The sequence below is a fragment of the Adiantum capillus-veneris genome, chromosome 25 (assembly GCF_014529385.1).
Source record: "Adiantum capillus-veneris isolate H3 chromosome 25, ASM1452938v2, whole genome shotgun sequence".
NCBI classification, from domain to species: domain Eukaryota; kingdom Viridiplantae; phylum Streptophyta; class Polypodiopsida; order Polypodiales; family Pteridaceae; genus Adiantum; species Adiantum capillus-veneris.
Window position 1 is genome coordinate 18,453,379 of NC_140955.1, and position 7,446 is coordinate 18,460,824.

A 7,446-nucleotide genomic window follows, 5' to 3' on the forward strand; every position below is an offset into this window, starting at 1 on the left:
TAAAGTGAAGCTTTCCCTTGCATAATTCTAGTAAATTCTATAGACACACATACACACACACACACACATATTTATTTACTTATTTATTTATTTATTTATTTATATATAAACACACATATATACATATGTATATGTTGATGAGTTCTTTTTATTTCACATTTCTTTTCACAGCCTCACATTCTTGACTTTTCTTGCATTCTATAACTTTATTCTAATCAATATTTGGGAAAGTCTCTTTTATTAAGCGGCCGTAGGCCAACGAAGCAAACAGGAAAAACTAGCAGAAATTTAAAATTTGCATGACTTTTAAACTATTTTCTCACATACTTCACCACATACTTTTAAACTATTTTCTCACATACTTCACCAGTTTTTCTTCCCTTTACCATGGTTTGCAACCGACCAGTTTCAATTTTTGACTGGCTCAAGGTTAAGCTGAGGCAATCCTTTCCCAAAAACTGATTCCAGTTGAATTCAACCTAATTCTTTTATCACTTTCTTATTAATTTAGAAAGCCACCGTGGCCCTTTCACTTGTTTTCATAGCAATGTTTTTTTTGCAAGAAATTACACACTATAATTTTTTTTTGAATGAGCTTAAATTCGAAATACTTGTGTTGGAATTAGGGTTGCAGGAAAACACACACAGCTTGGAGAAGACAAAGGAAGCTCAAGGCACACAATAGAGAGTGTGTTACTTAGTGTGCAATGAAAAGATTAATAGCCCTAGAGTGATGGGCGTGTATACAATGCACGGGGGGAAAAACCTCCTAAAGAGGGAAAAAATGCCTCGGCGGTCCTAATGTGTTCACACACATCACTACCACATGTATATGGTAAAAAATCCCCCCTAAGAGTTATGCGGTGAATGAGAGTTGGCACATGAGTAAATGGAAGTCCCATGCCCTGAGGACATGATCAGTCCACAAAGGGGAGTAAGCCCAAAGCTTTGTGGAAAGCTTCGAGCTTCTCATGAGACAATGCCTTTGTGAAAAGATTTGCAAGGTTGTCCTGTGTTGGCACATAAGCCAAGATGATCTCTCCTGCTGAGAGCCTCTCCCTGACATAGTGGTAATGCACCTCATTGTGCTTTGTGCGAGCATGAAAAACTGGGTTCCTCACAATTGCCAATGCGCTCTGACTGTCAGTGTAGATAGTGTTGGCACTGTCCTGTCCAACACCCAAATCAGCCATAAGGCGACTGAGCCATACACACTCAACCGTAGCTGTGAAGACTGCCATGTACTCATCCTCACAACTAGAAGTGGCTTCTTGCTCAACCATGATATACATGAACTGCCAAGCATGAAACAAAAACCACTTGTGGACACTCACGTATCAAAACAACCAGCCCAATCTAAGTCTGAAAAAGCATGTAAGTCTGGCGGCAATGATCCCCCCTTGGGATAAAACAAGCCAAGATGTAAGTGCCACTAAGGTAGCAAAAAATCCTCTTGACAACGTGCCAATGCTTAGACCCTGGGCTATGCATAAATCTATTGACTTGTGAGACTGCAAACTGAATATCAGGCCTCGTGTTGCATACATAAATGAGACAACCAACAGTAGTTTGGTAAAGAGTGACATCAGCAGGATCACCATCATCATGTAGACTTAATTTCAAACTTGTTTCCATGGGAGTGGCAATAGGTTTGCAATCCTCAAGTCTACACTTACATAGCAATGTCTCTATGTGACTTTTCTGACACAAAGCAATACCACCATCACACTGCTTAAACTGTATACCCAAGTAATCATGCAACAACCCCAAATCTTTCATCTTGAAAGTAGCATTCAAATCAGCCTTCAATTCAACAATATGTGCCTCATTGGGACTAGTGATCAACAAATCATCCACATAAAGAACAACAATGAGAAATGCATCGCCCTCACGCTTTACATACAAAAGCCTCGTTTGACCAAATGAGTGTCAGCTTTCTCATACCAAGCACGAGGAGATTGCTTCAACCCATACAAAGACTTCTTACATCTGCACACTTTGTCCTCTTGTCCTTTCATGACAAAACCGCGAGGCTGCGTTATATAAACTTCCTCAAATATGTCACCATTCAAGAAAGCGATAACAATGTCTGATTGATGTACATCCCAACCAAAATGAGTTGCCAATGCACATAGAAAACACACAGTAGTCATACGACAAGTGGGAGCAAGAGCAAAAGTCTCTTCATAATCTATGCCTTTTTGTTGTGCATAACCCTTTGCAACAAGTCGAGCCTTATGGCGATTGATCTCACCGTCCGGCTTGCATTTCAACTTTCATACCAATGGCCTTTTTGACAGGAGGCAAATCACATAAAGTCCATCTGTCATTTTCTATAAGTGCATCATATTTTGATTGCATGGCAACCATCCAATTTTCTAAATTATGTGCTTCATCAAAAGACAGAGGTTCCTCAACATCATGTAAGCTAGACACAGCCAAAGCATAACAATCTTATGCATAAGATGCATGGCCAAAGCCTGAACAAGTACGACTAGACAAAGGTGCATCCAATTTACTGTCACGCAATGTATGCACCAGCCATTTTGGCATACCTCTAGCCTACTCATTTCCAACCCTTTCCTCATCAAGTACATCATGTACATCTGCATCAGTTATAGGCTGATTTGTAACATTTTCAGAAACCCCCATAGACTGTACATTTGCCTCATTGGAATTTACATTCGAACTTCCACCACTGAAAAGAGGCAACAAAGTGTCATAAATGTCCTGTGAGCTTACATTACTGTCTCTAGTACATGACAGTAAGGGCTGAACAGAATCTTCCACAAACACTACATCCTGTGACACCAAAATACGCTTTGTTTGCGGATGATACAACCTATAACCTTTGCTTTTAGCACTATAACCAACAAAAATACATTTGACAGCCTTATCATCCAATTTTTTGCACTGAGTTTGTGGCACCAAAGCATATGCCAAACAGCCAAAAACATGCATATGCTCAATAGAAGTCTTTCTATCATGCCATGCTTCATATGGAGTAATAGACTGCAAAGCTTTTGTAGGACACCTGTTAAGTACATAAGTGGCACACATGATGGCCTCAAGCCAAAAAGAATGCGGCAAAGCTTGACTTTTGACCATACATCGTGCCATTTTTGTACGTGACCTGTTTTTCCTTTCAGCTACACCATTTTCTAAGGCGTATAAGGCACTGTACATTGGTGTTTTATCCCACGACTAGCCAGAAATGCATTAAATTCATGAGACATATACTCCCCCCTCGATCGGAACGGAGGGTGCCCATAGTACATTTCGATACATTTTCAACCATAGCCAAAAAATTGTTTGAAGCACATAAAAACTTCGGACTTCGCTTTAAACGGAAATACCCATGCATGCGTGGAGTAATTATCAATGAAAGTCACAAAGTACAGGTAATTGCCCAAGGACGGAGTTTGCATGGGCCCACAAACATCACTATGCACAAGCTGCAACCTGCATGTGGCCCTAGCTGAGCCATCATTTGGAAACTCAGAACGTTGCATTTTACCCAAAATACAGCCTTCACAAACATGTTTGACAAGTGCTTCAAGAGGCGGCAAAGAAGCAATCATATCAGATTTCTACAAAGATAGCAAGCTAGCAAAATTCAGATGCCCAAAACATGCATGCCAAAGTTTTGCATCTGAAACAACCCTTGAATCTGCAACTGCATTTGCAAAATTTTGTCCACACTTGGCATACAAAGTGAGCTTATACAGCCCACGGCCCAAAAGGCCAGACGCAACAATTTCATCACCAAAATTGAGATCACGAACTGTACATTTCTCATTCACAAATTTTACTACAATTTCAAGTCTAGCAAGTGCAGGTACAGACAAAATATTCTTCTTGATCCTAGGTACATAAAGTGTATCAACAAGTGTAAAAGGACTGCCATTTGCAGCAGTAAGCACAATCTTTCCAACTCCTTGAACAGGATAAGAGGCATTGTTGGCACAAGTGACTGAATTCCCATGAGGGACAGACTCGAGAGAGGTGAACAATTTATGATGTGAGGTAATGTGCTTTGTAGCACCACTGTCGAAATACCACACAGTTGAATCAAAAGCAACCAGCATGCATGCATCATGGACAATAGGATTGTAAGTGCGCTCTGCACTAAAAGCCCATTCTGCATCAACATCAGCATCACAGTCTCCTTTCACACAAGACTCAACAATGGCTACATTTGTGGTGGAACCAACATTTGCAATGGAACCACCCTCTTTCTTCTTAGCCTCTTTGGCCTTCAACTTAGGACACTGCTTGATCAAGTGATCATTAGCTTTGCAATAAAGGCAACGCATCTTCTTTTTGCCCTTATCACCAAAATTTCCAGTCAAATTGCTGCCAGCAGAAGCATTAGGAACAAAAGTTTTGCCACTCGCAGCAGAACCATAAGAAGTGGCTGCATTGTTGTTACCACCCTTTCTTTGAGAAGCAATAAAAGCCTATTCAACTGCACGCTACCTAGTCCTGTTTTTTTTTGGAAAGTGACTCTTCCAACAGCAATGTGCATAATGCATCAAACTTGACAACTTCAGGATTTCCTTGGGTCATAAGTCTCCAAGTACTAGCAAAAGTCTGGTAAGAATCTGGTAAGGCATCAAGAACAGTCTACACAAGGGAACCGTTTGAAATGACTTCACCTGCAGAAATAAGTTGCTCATTAATATCCTTGACTCAAGTAAGGAAACTGTCCATATCATCTTCCTCATGCATAATCTTCGATTCCAGCTCTTTACGCAGCAAAGCGATTTTAGCCTCATTGCAGCTTGCATAAAGACCTGCTAGAATATCGCGAGCCTATTTTGCATATTTTGTTGAGCAAATGTGAGGAGTAATGGTGCGCTTCATAGACAACGCAATCAATGCATGAGCCTGTGCATCCTTTACATCCCAATGAGCTTGTTATGCCATAGGCAAAACAACTCTAATAGCAGCATTTCTTGCAGCAAGACCTGCAACATCCTCAACATCGCCTACATCCTCAAAACCAGGACGTACATCAATGCCCTGCACAATATTCCAGACGCCCTTTAACACAAGAACATGTTGCATCATGTAAGCTGTCATAATAAGTAATATCTAATTCTCCTAAATGATTTTCTCATGTTAAACTGATCATTTAATATGGGGAAGTACCAGGGGAGAAAAAGCTAGAATATTGGTTAAGCTGGCAGACTGGCCATAGTATGGATCCAAAGGAGGGAAAATAGGGATCCAAAGGGGGGGCCATCTGCAAAAGAGCAATGTGCAACCATGGGCTTCAAAGACCCTAAGGTTCAGCCCATTAAGACTTCCAAAATGCTAAGGTTCCAATTTTCAATGTAAAGTCCAATGGTCAAACCTTAGGGATATTGGATGCTTCGTAAGTTTACAAAAGTCTTCCTAGATCCCTACATAGGAGGGGGCGAGCCCTTTTACTAGGGGATGAGAGAGAAACACACACACACACACACACACACACACACACGCATACTCATGCAAGCCCCTTTACACAAAGGGCATAGTGGACACATGTTAGCTCCCTAGGCCAATTGCCCACAAGGTGCACTCAAATCCTGTTGGATGGCCATAGAGGTTGACCAATGAGAATTAGGCTAGAGTAAATCTAGTTTCATTCATTTAAAAACACTTGATAAAAGAACCAATAAGAATTAAGCTCTCTAGAAGACTATTGGACAGTCTCCCAAGGGGTCCAATGAGCATTCAACACCCCAATGGCTTGCTTGATTCCTATTGGCCAGAAGACAAAGGGGTCCAATGAGAGTTTAGTTGCATTATTTAATTACCTAAAGCTATCACAAAAGGGGAAAGGGGGACACATGTCAAAAGGCTACCACTTATGCTCCTCAATTATCATTGGCTAAGCTTTGCAGGGTCCAACGGGATGCCAGCAAGAGTAAAGCATGGAAACAACATCCACACCCACCATTATCAACGTGACACTAGAAGAGGAGCAAAGAAGACATGTACGCTCTCTATATGTGAGACTTTACGGCCTTAAAGACAAAGATAATGTAGACGAAGAGGTAAAAGAACTCATGGCTTTGATGGGGGTTCATGAGCCGATGCACTCAAGAGCTTGGAGAGTGGGCAACAAGAAAACAAGAGCCAAGCTTCGATGCATGCTCATCTCCTCTACCATGCTAATTACTAAGCTATGCTGAGCTATTACGAGTGATTATGTGAGGAGATATACTTCTTTCTCTCGTAAGACTGCTCCTTCTTCCTCTCAATCTACTCTCATACCCCGCTAGCTCTCACCATCTTCGAAGATGTGTGAGGTCTTGGGTCTGAGACCATAAGGGAATTGATGTTGTGTTTATAAGTGTGTGCATGGTGCTTGAAGCTTCCATCTTCATTGCACCGGCAAGTTATTGAAGGAACACAAAGTATTGTATTGTAAAATGTCTCCCTTGATGGGGGAAACCTATAATACACAGCCTTTTGAAGGGGGGACTGGCTCCATGTAAATCTGGTCCTCAATTGTTGTCAATAGCTTAATTTCTCTCTCTTTTCAAGTATTGTTCATGCCTATCTAACTAGGTGTTATGCTTTTTGTTGCTCTCTCCATCCAAGCACTATTGCTATGCTCATTAGGAATCTATTCTAATGAAATGCTCACTATGTTCATGTTATTTTCCACTACACACAAGTTTTTAGGCCATTAAATGTTACATAAGCCCACATAGGGTAATTGTCCCCATCCAATCTGTCCTCAGCATCAAACATCTTGAACACATCTATGTTGTTGTTAGCCATGGAAAATGCCTACACCTAATGTAAAAACTGCCCGAAATGAGTAGAAACTGAGTGAGACAAGCACATGCGATATAGCATAACCCGTTGCAGACTATATGGGACATGTTATGCAGTAATTGGCGCTGACAAAAATTCTGCACAAAATGATAAAATTGCCTGTGCAGACCTGGCTATAGTGGAAACGGAGGTGGAATTGAGCCCAAATCAGAAATCTGAGTAGACTAAGCTCTACAAGTTCTCCTGAAAATTTTTTCGACCTACCAACGCTCGCCAAAGCTCACAAAAATCAAAGAAAGTGAGCAGGCGTGTGCTGAAGCTGCTGGCGACTAAGCTCGGGGGGACGCAACCTGTTCTGATACCAATTATTGGAATTAGGGTTGCGGGAAAACACACACAGCTTGGAGAAGACGAAGGAAGCTCAAGGCACACAATAGAGAGTGTGTTACTTAGTGTGCAATGAAAAGATTGACAGCCCTAGAGTGATTGGCGTATATACAATGCACAAAGGAAAAAACCTCCTAAAGAGGGAAAAAATGCCCCTACGGTCCTAGTGTGTTCACACACATCACTACCACGTGTATATGGAACAACTTGTGAGTTTGAAACCTTTCAAAATGCTTCGTTGATGGGTATTGGCCTATATATACAGTTTAGGCCTTAAGTTTTTTC